The sequence below is a fragment of the Sus scrofa genome, chromosome 16 (genome assembly GCF_000003025.6).
Source record: "Sus scrofa isolate TJ Tabasco breed Duroc chromosome 16, Sscrofa11.1, whole genome shotgun sequence".
Taxonomy (NCBI): Eukaryota; Metazoa; Chordata; class Mammalia; order Artiodactyla; family Suidae; genus Sus; species Sus scrofa.
The window spans coordinates 64113001-64128749 of NC_010458.4; the positions used below are offsets into that span (position 1 = coordinate 64113001).

At 40.6% G+C, this 15749-nt stretch overlaps 1 long non-coding RNA gene across 3 annotated transcripts in view; it reads right to left on the reverse strand.

Annotated features, from left to right (window-relative positions):
* Nucleotides 1-15749, reverse strand: part of LOC106508256 — a 52458-nt gene that overhangs the window by 23224 nt on the left and 13485 nt on the right. For all 3 annotated transcript variants that reach the window (XR_002339669.1, XR_002339667.1, XR_002339668.1), the window contains one exon: nucleotides 7162-7468. This is a non-coding gene — a long non-coding RNA (uncharacterized LOC106508256). The remainder of the gene's footprint in view (nucleotides 1-7161; nucleotides 7469-15749) is intronic.

Sequence of the window (15749 nt, forward strand, 5' to 3'; positions counted from 1 at the left end):
TATTTTTCTGAAACCTGAGCTTCCACAATTATGGAAAATCCCTCCCAGATCCCCCATTTTACATTCATTACAATCTTTCTACACTCAAGCATACAGTCCAGAAAAGTTGTTAAGAGAGTAAATTCTAAGAGTTATGATCACGAGGAGAAATTTTTTTTCCTTTACTCTTCTTTCTTCTCTTTTGACTGTATCTATACGAGAAGATACATGCTAGCTGAACCTATTGCAGTAATCATTTCACCATCTGTGTAAACTACACCATCATGCTGTACACGTTAAACTGATGCAGTGATGCATGTCAATTATTTCTCAATACAGCTGGGCAGAAATAACTTTAAAATTGTCATGGTTCCCCCACCCCTGTCACCTCCCACCCCCTTGTAGGGCCGCCACATAATACAGAAACCAGAGTTCTCAGTCCAAATAATAGACTCCAGCCATTTTATTGATGCCACAATTGCAGAGAAACAGGCTGGGTCACACGTCAGTTCCTGTCCAGCCCTGTACTGGGTGCTGTCCCCAGGGATGCTGGGCACAGAAGTGTGAATTCCCACCATTTGTCAATCCTTCAGGTCAAGATCAGAAGGGATGTACTTTAATCCAATTATGGCAATAAGTCATGGGAAGAGCTGCCCATTGGCTAATTGGCCCACAGTAGAGGTTAGCATGTCTGATTAGCTCATTGCCACCACCCACTCCTACCAACAGAAAGCAGAGCCTGAAGAGAACAGAAAAGGGATATGCTAGTTTTGACAGGATGCAAAAAAAAAAAAAAAAAAAAAAATTAAACCCTGGGATTGGAAATGAATTGGATTGATCTAGTCAGGAAGCTACAAGCTGGAAAGCTCTGACTTTATTTATCCTTTTCACCGATGTATTTTCCTCAAAGCTGAATGCCTTTACATGTACTTTTCATTTGTTAGCCTCCTCTCCCTGTTACCCCTTTCGTGACTGCTTCCCATAGCCATGTTATCTGCTTAGCCCATGGAGTGGCCCTGACCAGCCTTTTGGTGTCTATCCTGGTGTCCTTGAGTTTGGGTTAAGCATCTAAAAGGATGCAGGGCAGCTAAAGGAGAAGGGGATGCAACAAGGAGTGGAGAAGAATTGGACAGACAACACAATCTCTCCAAGTCTCAGAAACTTCTGAGTATCTCTTACAAAATGGAGCTATACTAGGAGTTTCCATTGTGAGTCAGCAGAAATGAACCCAACTAGTATCTATGAGGATGAGGGTTCGATCCCTGGCCTCACTCAGTGGGTTAAGGATCCAGTGTTGCCGTGAGCTGTGGTTGGGTTGCAGACGCAGCTCGGATCCAGTGTGGCTGTGGCTGTGGCTGTGGCTGTAGGCCAGCAGCTACAGCTCCAATTCCACCCTAGCCTGGAAATTTCCATATGCCACAAGTGTAGCCCTCCCCCCAAAAACAAACAAACAAACAAAAAAGGAGGTAATAGTGCCTATCCTTAAAAAAAGAAAAAAATCTGATCAGAGAAGGCCTGTGAATTGCCTGGATACAGAATATCCTCATTGAATGTTTCTCTCCTTTCCTTCCTATAAGACTCGAGGTGCCTTCCAGCACTCCTGGCTTGTGACCCCACATCCCTTACCTGAAGAAGCAGGTAAGGCATAAATATGAGTGGAGTGCTTCAGAGAGATGAACAGAGGCACAGAATCAGGTAGCCATCTGCCCCTCACACTCGGGGCAGGCACTTCCCTACAACTGTCACCCAGTCACTCAGCCAACCCCTAACAGTATTAGAAGCTCTGCCACCAACTCTGCCCGTGAGGTGGGTGCTCCACTGTGTCAACACTAGAGGTATTGAGTGAACCAACCAATGGCAGAGACCGGTCACAACAAACAAGCCAAGATGTTTCTTTTCCCTGCTTTATTCCTTTGGAGAACAATACATCCCACAGTCAGATTCCTGTCTTTTGGATTGTCCCCTGGGTGAGTTCACTGTCAGCCAGTCATCTCAGCAACCTAGCTAAAACTTCGGTAAATGGGGGGAAAATGATGCTTTGACATTACGGAAAGCCACCATCCAAGGCCTGGGCACTGTCTGGCTTTATGAGCTTGCCCAAAATCCAGTTCATTTTGCAGTCCAAGTCAATTTTGCAGGACTCCTATGTCCTGGACCAGTCTCCTGATCTGTTCGTGAAGTTGATTTGTTTGTTGGTGAATATTAATCCAGCTTTCAAGGACAAAGTAATCAGACCGCAATAGAAACCTAGGGTCTGGCCCTGGTTGAAATTTTGGCATTTCAGCCACTGATAAGCAGTGATCTTACAGCTGAACCCCCACCTCTTCATTCTCTCTCATCCTGGTATTATCTTTCTTGGGATTTTCCATGGAGTTTCATTTCTTAGCAGCTGGTTCCTTGGGTTTTTATCATTTTACACTAATTTCCTCTTTGTCACTAGTCTAAGTCCTACTCTCCCTGGCCTCCTCCATATTACTCTTTCTTTCTCCTCCTCCTCCCTGTCTCCTTTCTATAAACATTCCCTGAAATACTTGTGCTCTGATGAGAATTGAAGAAATCTGCCAAAGAGAAAGAGCCAGGAGAGTTTACTAGTTAAAAGCAAAAGCTTTGGTGCCAGTTTTGAGTTTTGGCCCCTTAGTAACGGTGTAAGTTTGGGTGCATGATCTAGCGCCCTGAACCTCATCTTGACATTTCATGAGATCAAGGGTAGCACTGGGTACGTACGCTGTTTCGATAGCAAAGTGCCTTACACATGGTGTACTCTAAAGAAAATTTAACTTGGGGGCAAGGTATTAACACAATCTTTGTTCTCTAACATGGTTTAAATCAATAAGGTTCCAGCTAGATTCCCTGAAGGTCTCAGGCTCTAAGACTTGCCAGGGATGGAGAGATGTATGGTGGGTGGCAACAGGCCGAGCCTTACTCTTACTCTCCCACTTTCAAAGTAGATCCTATTTTCTCTTTTTCATGTTGGGTCTCTGAATAATATTCTGAAACAAAGGATTATCCTGCCATGAAAAAAAATTCTGAAGCTAGCTTAAACTGATTTTTTTCACCTGTCCTTTTTCTAGAATGCCCCTTGGGTATTCTTCATTCCAAAGAGTAGGTCTCTGACCCCAAGAACCCACAAGGTCATTGGTGCCTTGAACTTGAACCTCCCTCTCGCCATGAAAAACTGTAACTGTCATTTCTATTTTGTAAAGAAGATATCATGGCGTTTAGCCTACATAGTGGACTTTCTTCGGAGTTAGTTTCATGGGTTTGACTATCAGACAGTGAAAGACAGTTATTAGGTGCTTGGTTTCATTTGAAAAAAAAAGCTGATTACCCATTTTCTTTACCATTTGAGAAATGTGGTTAGACCCAGAATTTCACACAAGAAACTGTGGTTGTGAATTGAATCTGAAAAAGTGCTCTTCATACTAGGCTATGTTGTTTCACTACCTTAAAAAAAATTATCTTATTAAAAAAAAAAGCATGACCTCATTGATAACAGACCAGAAACAAAGGTCATCTTTATGACCTGCGGTTCTTTCAACGATCCTTGGAGGTAGAGGCCCCTGTAACGTGGAGCTCACAAATACACTCGGGCTTCCAGGAGGTTCTAGGCTTCTGGTGGGTCAGTTCAGAGGCCTTCCTTCACCCCCCACGTCTCTTCTGCATCCCCACATTTGCATCTCTGGTGTTTTGCTGAGGGAGGCAGGACATTATGGGTACCTAGGAGAATAGAATCTGACATGGTTCCTCGCCCCAGTGGTGAGCCCACGTGAAGGTGCATGTGGTTGGTTCAGGTACACGACTGTAGGATTAAGGTTCATGAAAGAAGATGTATGGACAGCACTGTTCGAGGACCCAGGAAACTGAGAGGGACATTTCATTGACAGTTCAGTGGTAGCAAAGCTCCTAACAATATCATATATCAGTATAGTCCCAGGCCTAACATGCTGCTGATACGTAACAGACACTCAAGAAAGTGCCATGGAATAAATGAATGAATGAATGGAAAAGGAAAGAGTTTAGGAAGGAGCCATTCTCCCTGCCTTTCCTACCTACTTCCCTACCTATTCACATTGAGACTGATGGCCTTTCTGCTTCCTCTCCTGTTACCCTCCAATCCATCTTTCCATGCTACAGCAAAAGTGAGACATTTCAACATAAAGCAAGTCGTGTTACTCTTGTGCTTCAAACCCTCTGTCTAGGACTTAAAAGATAATCAAAACCTTTGCCTTGGTCTGCCAGGCCTGTGTGTGGTATGGCCCCTGGGTAGCTCAGTGACTTCATCAGCTTTCCTCTTCTCCCGTAATCTGTGTACTCCAGCCACTCTGACCTATTGCCTGTTCCCTGGACCAGTGAAGTTCATTCCTGCCCCAGGGCCTTTGTACTTCCTGTTCCACTAGCCCAAAACACTCTTTCTCTAGATTTTTTTTTTTTCTCTCTTTTTAGGCACACACCTGCAACATATGGAAGTTCCCATGCTAGGTGTCAAATTGGAGCTGCAGCTGCCAGCCTACTCCACAGCTATGTCAGTACAGGATTCAAGCCACATCTGTGACTTATGCTGCAACTTGCAGCAACACTGGATCCTTAACCCACTGGGTGAGGTCAGGGATCAAACCTTCATCCTCATGGAGACCAGGTCAGGTCCTTAAACCACTGAGACACAGTGGGAACCCCTCTTCCTCTAGATTTTTAAATGAGATGATACTTTCTTGTTGTGCAAACCTCAGGTCAAATGATAGCTCCTCAGAGTGGCCTTTCTTGAGCACTCAATGTGAAGTAGCTACCTATTCATTCTCTATCATGTCACCATTTTATTTTTCTTCGTAACAGTGAGCACGTGGAAAGTGTTTTGCTCATTTCTTTGTTTTATGATTATTGTCAGTCCTGCACTCTAGCACACAAGCTCCTTTTCTACAGTGTTCATAGCTGATGACTCTAATGCTTAGAACCAAATGACACATGCAGGCCTCGATTACATTTTTTTTAATGAATTAATAAATGCAGCCTTGGCATCCTGAGGGCTCTGGGCAACACCAAGTGAATTTTCCCAGGGGACCAATGCATCAGAAACAGTAGATAGATGCCTCAAATAGGAGGGCCAGGAAGAAGGAAATATGAACAATAATAGCTAACATGTGTAGAGCACTTACTGTATGCCAGATATCTTTCTGGGTCCTTAATATTAATGATATTGTGTAATTTGCAAGCCATCCTTGGACATAGGTCAAATTATCCCTATTTTATAAGTAAGTAACTGGTACAATGAGAGTAAACAACACACCCTCTGACAAGGGTGGTAAATGGAAGATCAAAGAAGCAAACCCAGAGTATGAACCACTACACTACAGGGCCTATATCAAATTGTCTTACTCAAAGCATATACAGGCTAACAGCCACCCTTGGGAAGAGACCACAGGAGGCAAGGGGAAAATATGGAGCAAGTCACAACATCAGCAATTGTTAGAGAAATGCAAATCAAAACTACAACGAAGTACCTCCTCACATCAGTCAGAATGCCCACTATCAAAGAGTCTACAAACAACAAATACTGGAGAGGGTGTGGAGAAAAGAGAACCCTCTTACACTGTGGTGGGAATGTAAATTGGTACAGCCACTACTGAAAACAGTATGGAGGTTCCTCAAAAAAAAAAAAAAAAAAAAAAAAAACAAAAAAAAACCTAAAACTAAAAATAGAGCTACCAGGGAGTTCCGTCATGGCGCAGCAGAAACAAATCTGACTAGGAACCATGAGGCTGTGGGTTCGAGCCCTGGCATTGCTCAGTGGGTTAAGAATCCAGCGTTGCCGTGAGCTGTGGTGTAGGTCACAGACAGAGCTCAGATCCCACATTGCTGTGACTGTGGCGTAGTCTGTCAGCTGTAGCTCCGATTGGACCCCTAGCCCGGGAACCTCCATATGCAATGGGTGCGGACCTAAAAAGAAACAAAACAAAACAAAAATAGAGCTACCGTATGATCCTACAATCCCACTTCTGGGCATATATTCTAGAAAAGATGACAATTCTAATTTCAAGAGATATATGCACCCCAATACTCATAGCAGCACTATTTACAATAGCCATGATTTGGAAGTAACCTAAGTGTCCATAAACAGATGAATGGGTATAGAAGATGTATCACACACACACACACACACACACACACACACACAGCTATAAAAATGAACAAAATATTGCCATTTGCAGCAACGTGGATAGACCTAGAGATTATCATACTAAGTGAAGTTAGAGAAAGACAAATATCATATGCTATCACTTATATGTGAAATCTAAAAAAGTGATACAAATGAACTTATTTATAAACTGAAAGACTCACAGACATAGAAAACAAACTTATGGTTACTAAACGGGAGGGGGTAAGGGATAAATCTGGAGCTTGGGATTAACAGATACCCACCACTATTTTAAAAATAGATAAACAACAGGGTCCTACTGTATAGCACAAGGAGCTATAATCAATATCATATAATAACATATAATGAAAAGAATCTGAAAAAGACTATAGAGAGAGAAACACATACATATACACACTGAATCTCTTTGCTGTATACCTGAAACTAACACATTATAAATCAACTATAATTTAACAAAAAAGAATTTGCCAATGGAAAAATAAAGAAATATGAAACAAATCGACTTGATATCAAAATAAATGTTGATGTACCTCCTGAGTGATAAAGCCTGAAACCATGGGTAAAACTAACACATGGTCTCATGTTGACAGAAAACACCCAAGTTCATCCCTGGTGCTGGACCAAGGGTACATGGGATGTTTCTGCAGCAGTTTGTACAAAGGCACATGAATCTATGATTATCTCAAAATAAAAAAATATTCAATAATAAAAAGTTTTTTAATTACAGGAGACTTTAAAAATCCCTTTAAGAGAAGGAGGAAGCAGAAAACAATACATCTACTCATGTAAAAAAGAAGAAAAAGGTTTACACTCTAAATCAGGGCTCAGGAAAAAGGCAGATGGCATTTCTGGGTCTGGGGTTCAGGGTGATTTACCCAAAGGCACATTCATGTGAGAGAGGGTGATGGCTTCTTCCCTGAGCTTGCTCAAGTTGCCTTCGGAAAGCCACTGCCAGTTATGATTCAAAACATTCCCAAAGATTAGAAGGAATCCTGCAATCCTCAACAGCAAATTTCAGCTCAGGATCTTACCAAAAAAGCTCATGGCCAAGAATCAGAGTCAAACAGCAACCATTCCAAATCTCCCAGCTGTACTTTCCACCAGTAGAGAAGGCCAGCCCAGGAGAACTGGCCCTTGCCTAATGAGAGACTGGTGAGCCACAAAAATACTTCCCCAAAAGTCCACGGGTCATGAAGTGGCAGAGATGCCCACAGCAGTTAGTGACGTTCCGCTTTTAGGTTCCACATCTTGTCTGGCAGATTTCCTCCCTTTGGTCTGGCAGACAGGTTCCAATAACCACAGGCTGGCATCTGTGCACCAAGCAGCGGGTGAGGCATCCTGGGAGGAAGCAAAGGGCCAAACGGTCAAACAGGACCTGAACTTCGGTTTGGGGCAACGGCCTTCCACACATTCATCTGGACTGGAATTTCATTAGAAGACTTGAGCTTTATCTGGCTCGGTTATGGTGGGACCTTGTGCAAATTCTTCAACCTCAGTTTTCTCAACTCTGATGGTCATAATATTTCGCTAGAGAGACATTAAGACATAATGAGGAGAGTTCACTGGTGGCCTAGAGGGTTAAAGATCCAGCATTGTCACTGTGGCTCAGGTTCAATCCCTGGTCCAGCAATTTCCACATGCTGTGGGTGCGGCAAAAAAAAAAAACAAAAACAAAAACGTAATGAGGTCATGGTTATTCAAATATTGCATTTGTCTTTTTCCCTAAGCAGTGTTTCCCAAAGTGTAGCACTGGGGTGGGGAGGGAGGAGGGTACATCAGAAATTTTTTGGTTATGATAGACTTATAAACTTAAAGAGTGTTAGAAAAATAGAGCTAGCCCATCTACCTTGCTAAGATGAAATTAAGTTTAAAATAGAATACTAGTGAAACCTATGTTAAAAATATAAAAATATATTAGGTTTGGAGTTCCCATCATGGTGCAGTGGAAATGAATCCAACTAGGAACAATGAGGTGGCCGGTTCCATCCCTGGCCTGGCTCAGTGGGTTAAGGATCCGGCCTTGCCATGAGCTGTGGTATAGGTTGTAGACACAGCTCAGATCTGGCATTGCTCTGGCTCTGGCATAGGCTGGCAGCTGCAGCTCCGATTGGACCCCTAGCCTGGGAACCTCCATACGCTATGGGTGTGGCCCTGAAAAGACCAAAAAAAAAAAAAAGACAAAAAATACATTAGGTTAATAATTTTTAAATGTAGTAAGTAGATATGGCAGAAATCATAACAATGATTAAAAGTTGAGAAACAGGGAGTTCCCGTAGTGGCTCAGTGGTAACAAACCTGACTAGTATCCATGAGATGCAGGTTCAATCCCTGGCCTCTCTCAGTGGATCAGGGATCCAGTATTGCTGTGAACTCTGACGTAGGTCTCAGACATGGCTCAGATCCTGTGTTGCTGTGGCTGTGGCGGAGGCTAGTGTCTGCAGCTCTGATGTGACCCCCTAGCCTGGGAACTTCCATATGCCTCAAGTGCAGCCCTTAAAAAAAAAAGAAAAAGAAAAAGAAAAATTGAGAAATAATACTGCTGGCTATGAGAACCTGGGCTGTGAACCTTATCCCTGAGTCTCCTGGAAGGAGCCCTTGAGGCCTTTGACTTTATATAACATAGCACTCTTTTTGTAAGAACCCAGAGGCACATTTATTTTTGGTCACAGGATTAGATACAGTTGTACTTCTCCCAAGGACTTGGTTTTGTTTTATTTCATGGACATTGCAAACTGTGTAATTGGCTGGGTTTCCCTGTTGCACTGACAAGAAAGCTTAAGGCCCAAACTGGGGACCAGCTGTCAAATATATATAGAGCTATGTCACATGTGTTATTTATAAGCCCCTCTTCTAACTCTTACTGTTGTTTTTTTTTTTTTCTATTTTTCCTCTATGTTTAACTTATTGTCTTTCTATATTTTTATATCTTTCTAAACCACCTTAAATCTTATTCAAAATAAAAGGGAGATAAAATTTTAAATGTCCTAAATTCTTTTTCTTTTCTTTTTAGAGACACACCCACGGCATATGGAGGTCCCAGGCTAGGGGTCCAATCGGAGCTGTAGCAGCTGGCCTATGCCACAGCCACAGCCACAGCAATACCAAATCAGAGCCAAGTCTGCCACCTACATCACAGCTCATGGCAATGCCAGATCCCCAACCCACTGAGTGAGGTCAGGGATCAAACCTGCATCCTCATGGATACTAGTCGGATTCACTTCTACTGTGCCACAACGGGAACTCCATCTTTTCTTTTTTTAAAGACAGTACAACAAAATTTGTCCTTAAATTCCAGGGATTGTTCTTTCTGAATTTTCGGTATCCCTACGTTAATGCAGATTTGAGCATGCTTTGATAAGAATGAAACAATCATGAAGTACCATTTTGAAGTTGGTCCTTGTCAAAGCCATTCTTTTCAGTATTACATCACTAAGAGACAAACAGAGAGTTATGACTTATTTCAGACCTGGGTAACCCCATGGACCTAAAGTAAAATGGGAAGTGGCTGCTGTGGTGGAATCAGGCTTCCTACTTTTTCCTCAAAAGCCAAGGTTTTGCTTACAAAAACAAAAACAAACAACAAAAAACCCAACCTAAAATGATACCAAAATTTGGCATCAGAGAACTCAAAATACCTGCAACCATGGGAAACTATTTTATTCATAGTTTATATATTGAGTCTCCTAAACTTTCCCTGCCTGCATCTCTGTGTACCTACCAGTGTTTTCTCCTGTGTGAGAAGAGTGGGTATGTGGGTATTTGCTTTGGATCGTCTCTCTCTCTCTCTCTTTTTTTTTTTAGTATTTTAGTTATATTTTCTGAGCCTCACTTTTTCCTCTATAAAATAAAGATAATCCCTTCTCTATGTATTTCAATGTGAAGTCACAATGAAATACTGGTCAGAACTCTTTTTAGTCGCACGTGACAAAAAAATTCAACTTAGACAAGCTTAGGGCAAAAGATAGATGGTGGGAGTCGGGGTGGGTGCGGGGAATATTAGAAGTTGTTCATATGAAGATTCAACAACCAAACCTGTGCATAAAAGTGGATCTCAAAGACCCTAGAATCGGAAACTTAAATGCTACCAACACCCTTCTGCGCCTCTCATTTGTTTCATTCTTCAGGTCAACTTTATTGTTTCTTGAAATAGATCAGCCAGAAGCATGGCTGCCTGCAGCTCCAGTATCTCAGATCTCACAATGCACAAACCCACAGAGGAGCCCAGACTTACTTTCTCTAGTCCCAAACTCAAAAATCCTACAAACAGAGCTGATTGGTTTGTCTTGGGTCAACTACCCATCACTGAACTCATCAATGATGGCTGTAAGTTTGAGTATCAGGACTGGTTCAGAGTAGATCAAGTGCCTACCTTTAAGCCAATGAACACTACCTAGGAGAGAGATCTTTGAAAAGATGAAGCCCTACTCAAGTCACATTTTGTGTGTGTGTGTGTGTGTTTTTAGGGCCACACCCACAGCAAATGGAAGTTCCCAGGCTAAGGGTCAAATCAGAGCTGTAGCTGCCAGCCTACACCACAGCCACAGCAATGCGAGAGCTGAACTGTGTCTGCGACCTACACCACAGATCCTGGCAACACCAGATCCTTAACCCACTGAGGCCAGGGATTGAACCCGCATCCTCGTGGATGTTAGTCGGGTTTGTTACATTTTTTAAATTAGTGTCAAGAAAGAAGAGAAAATGGAGAGAGACTGTTACGGGCAGAAAAAAAATAGACAATTACTAGAGAGTGGTTTAGGAAATCAGGATTATTAGACAAACATACAGTTTTCATGTCAACCAGGACTTCAAGACTCCTTTCAAGTGCCACCTACTCCAAGAAGTCTTTCCTGATTATTATAATTGACCATTATGAAACCATTCCATCACTGGCTTTCCCATTATGTTTATATGAAAAGCACCTTCCAATCAACTATAGTTAAATTCTCATTTGAGTATATATTGCATTTAATTGCCTTCTAGCAATTCTATTTTAAATTTCGGCTTCTGTACTTGACAATTCCCTGATGACAGAAATTGGGTTTTTTGATGATGTAGTCATAATGACTGCCGTTAAATTATTATTGCGCCTGAGAAAGATATTTGCATTTAAATGGGTGTACCACACACAAAGTCTTAACCGAAAGGAGTAATGTTAAGGAATGTTAAACATGTACAATAGGACACCTTTGGCAGCCTAAACTAGAGCCCAAATGCTGCCAAATCAAATATAACCCCCACCATTTTATTGCATTTATCATCCTCATCAATTTTGGTTTGTCGATAAATCTGTACACCCAGGATGTACTATCCAGAGACAGGAAGGGACAGGCAGCATTACATTATAGTTAAGGTCATGGTCTCTGGAGCCAACCAGACCTGAATTTGGTCTAACTTGGTTGTGTGACTGAAGTCGAACTACTTCACACCTCTGAACATCAGTTCCCTCGCTATGAAGTGGGTACAGCACTAGTACCTACCTCGGGAAACTGTTTTGAGGATTAAATGAGACAGGATATCTAAAGCCCTTAGTATGGTACATAAATGGTAGCATTTTTGTTAATGTTCTAACTCAAATGATGTGTCCCATCCCCCCCCATAAACACATACATTCATTAAGCCACATGATACAACTTTCAGTAGGAGAATGCAATAATCATACCTAAACTCTAGGTGGAAGGCCATACAGAATCACAATAGTATATAAAAATATATTAAAAATAAAAAAAAAATAATAATAAATTAGGAACCATACAGAATCACAATAGTATATTAAATATATTTTAAAGTTTATTCCTACATAAACTGTAAAATCTTCCACCAAGACATAGGAAGATTTTAATTATCTCATTTAAACTATATTAAATTTATTAAAGTTGTTTAATTAAGACTTCCTACTATGTCCCCCACACGAAAATGTAAATTACACAACTACTCCTGCCTCCATCCCTGGAGAGTAGCATAGATTCAGAGCAAACTTTATATGGACAAGAAACTAACCTTTCCTGGGTTAGGCTACTGAAATTTTGAGGTGGATTTTTATTGTAGCATAACCTAGCCTAACCCAGCTAATAAAAGACTTCTTAATTTTTCCCTAGTGCTCATTTAAAATTGCCCTTCCAGAACTTCCTTTTTGCGTGCTTCAGATCTTTATTTGCTGCTTTCTCCATCAAAAGATATCTCTCCTATATCCCATGCCTTTAGTGACAATGAAGTCTGTGAATTCCTGCGACATGTTAAAGGCTACAGAAGTGTAAAAATGTTATCTTTTCCAGGAAACATAATTTAGCCAGAACCAAACACAACAAAATGTCTATTCCAAAGGAGTGAATTTTTAATACCATGGAAATCCAAAGAGAAAGAAATTTGGGACATATAAGACATTTTCTATCACATTAAAAAGTCTCATTATGATTTTATACTTCATATAAAGAACTTTTATATTCAGTATCTCAGAGAAACATTATTATCCTCATTGCATAAATAAAGGAACTAAGGCTAAGAAAATTTCATTTGAGGGGTTCCTGCCATGGCACAGTGGGTAAAGAATCCAACTGCGGCACCTTCGGTCACTGCAGAGGTGCGGGTTTGATCCCCGCCCTGCACAGTGGGTTAAAGGATCTAGCATTGCCACAGCTGCAGCATAGGTCACAGCTACAGCTTGAATTCAATCTATGACCAAGAAATTCCGTATGCCACAGGTGTGGCCATACAAATTTTTTTTTAATTTCATTTGATTGCTCAAGTTCACATGGTTGATACAGTTGATACATAATAGGTTCAGAAGTATTTAATCCAGACCTTCTGACCCTGAGCATAGAGCCCATTCATTCCATGAATAACTCTATGTTTTCAACAGAGTGATGATCATAAAGATGATCCAAGAACTTGGGAAAAAAAATGGAGACACAGATGGAGAACTTAAAAAAATGTTTAACAAAAAGCTAGAAGATTTAAAGAGCAAGGTGAACAGCACAATAGCTGAAATGAAAAATAATCTAGAAGGAACTAATAGCAGGTTAACAGAGGCAGAAGAACAAATAATTGAGGTGGAAGTCAGAGTGGCAGAAATCACTGCTACAGAAAAGAATAAAGAGGGTGTTCTCTGATGGCCTAGTGGGTTGAGGCTCCTGCATTCTCACCGCTGTGGCTCTGGTTGCTGCTGTGCAGTGTAGGTTCAATCCCTGGCCCAGGAATTCCCACATTCTGCCTGTGTGGCAAAAAAGAAAAAAAAATACAAAAAAAAAAAAAAAGAGAGAGAGAGAACCTGAAATTAATGTTGCAACTCTCATTAAAAAAAAAAAAAAGAATAAAGAAAGAAGAATGAAAAAAACTGAGGAGAGTCTAAGAGACCTCTGGGACAACACTAAACATTTTCATCACAGGGGTTTCAGAAGGAGAAGAGAGAAAGGGCCAGAGAAAATATTTGAAGAGATCATAACTAAAAATTTCCCAAAAATGGGAAGCACTCTCTCAAACAGAAGAAGCACAGAGAATTCTGTACAAAATAAACCCAGGAGTAACACAGCAAGGTACATACTAATCAAACTGATAAAACTTAAGTTTAAAGAAAAAATATTAAAAGCCACAGAGGAAAATCAACAAATCACATACAAGGGAACCCCCATAAGGATAACAGGTGATCTTTCAGCAGAAACTCCACAAGACAGAAAGGAGTGGCAAAATTTATTTGAGGTGATGCAGAGCAGAAATCTAGAACCAAGAATACTCTACCCAGTAAAGCTCTCATTCAGATTTGATGGAAAGATCAAAAGCTTATCAGACAAGCATAAAGCTAAGAGAATTCAGCACCTCCAAATCAGCTCTATTAAAAGAACTTCTCTAGGCAGAAAAAGAAAAGCCACAATTAGAGACAAGAATATTACCAATTTTTATCTGAGTCCTCTCACTGTTTTTCTTGGTAAAGCTAGCTAACAGTTTGTCTATTTTATCTTTAAAAAAAAAAAGCTATAGTTTCATTTATCTTTTCTATTGTCTCTTTATCTCTCATTTATTCCCACTCAGATATTTTTTATTTCCTTTCCTCTGCAAACTTTGGGCTTAGTTTGTTATTCTTTCTCTAGTTCCTTAAGGTATAAATTAAGATTGCTTATTTGAGATCTTTTTTTTCACTTAATGAAGTGTTTACAACTACATACCTCCATCCTAGAGCTTTTGCTGCACTAGCAATAAAAGAAAAAAATAGATAAACTAGACTTTATCAAAATTTAACTTTTCTGCTTCAAAATACACCATCAAGAAGGTAAGAAGATGGAGTTCCCATGTAGTGCAGTGAAAACGAATTCGACTAGTATCCCCGAGGATGCAGGTTTGATCCCTGGCCTCGGATCTGTGAGCTGTGATATAGGCCACAGATGTTGCTCGGATCCTGTGTTGCTGTGGCTGTGGTGTAGGCCATCAGCTGCAGCTCCAACTCGACCCCGTAGCCTGGGAACTTCCATATGCCACAGGTGATTCCCTAAAAAGAAAAAAAGAAAAAAAAAAAAGAGGTAAGAAGACAACCCAGAGAATGGGGGGAAATACTGGCAAATCATTTATCTGATAAGGGACTTATATTTAGAATACATAAGGAACACTTATAACTACATAATGGAAAGATAACCCAATTTAAAAAGAGGCAAAGGATATGAATAGACATTTCTCCATGAAAGGTCTTAAATGGCCAATAAATACATGAAAAGATAATCTATATCATTAGTCATCAGGGAAATGCAAATCAAAACTACAATAAGATACTACATCACACCCACCAAAGACGGCTAGAATAAAAAAGTCAGGTAAACAACAAATGTTGGTAAGACTATAGAAGCTCATACACTACAGAAGGGGGCGTCAAACGGTACAGTCACTTTGGAAAACAACCTGGAAGTTCTTCATACGACTGAGCATAGAGTTACCATATGACCCAGTAATTCCAACCCTAGGTAATTACCCAAGAGACATTCAAATGCATGTCAACACAGAAACTTGTACATAAATGTCATAGCAGGATTATTCATAGTAGCTAAAAGGTGAAAACAACTCAAATATCCATCAACAGACAAACCAAACATGATACAGCCGTACAATGGAATATTATTATTTGCATTTGCGCATAAGAAGGAATGCAGTACTGATACATGTAACACAGATAAAGCTTGAAAACAAAAGAAGCAGTCAGTCACAAAAGACTATGTATCATTCTATTTACATGAAATGAACAGAGTAGGGAAACCCTTAGAAAGTAGATGAGTGGTTACTTAGGGAAGAGAGGGTGGCCAGGGTACCAGGAGAGTAATTAGCTAAAGAGTATGGGATTCATCTCAAGGTGATGAAAAGGTTCTAAACTTGACTATGGAGATGGATGCACAAATGTGAATGTACTAAAAATCAGTGAAGTGTACACTTTAATGGGAAATTGTATAGTATATAAATTAAAGCTCAATAAAGCTTGGGGGGTGTTTTTTAATTTTTTTAATTTTTTATGGCCACAGTCACAGCCTATGGAAGTTCCCAGGCCAGGGATTGAACCTGCACGCCACAGCAACACAAGACACTGCAGTTGGATTCTTAACCCACTGGAAACTCTAAGCTATGTTTAAAAAAAAAAAAAAAATCAGAT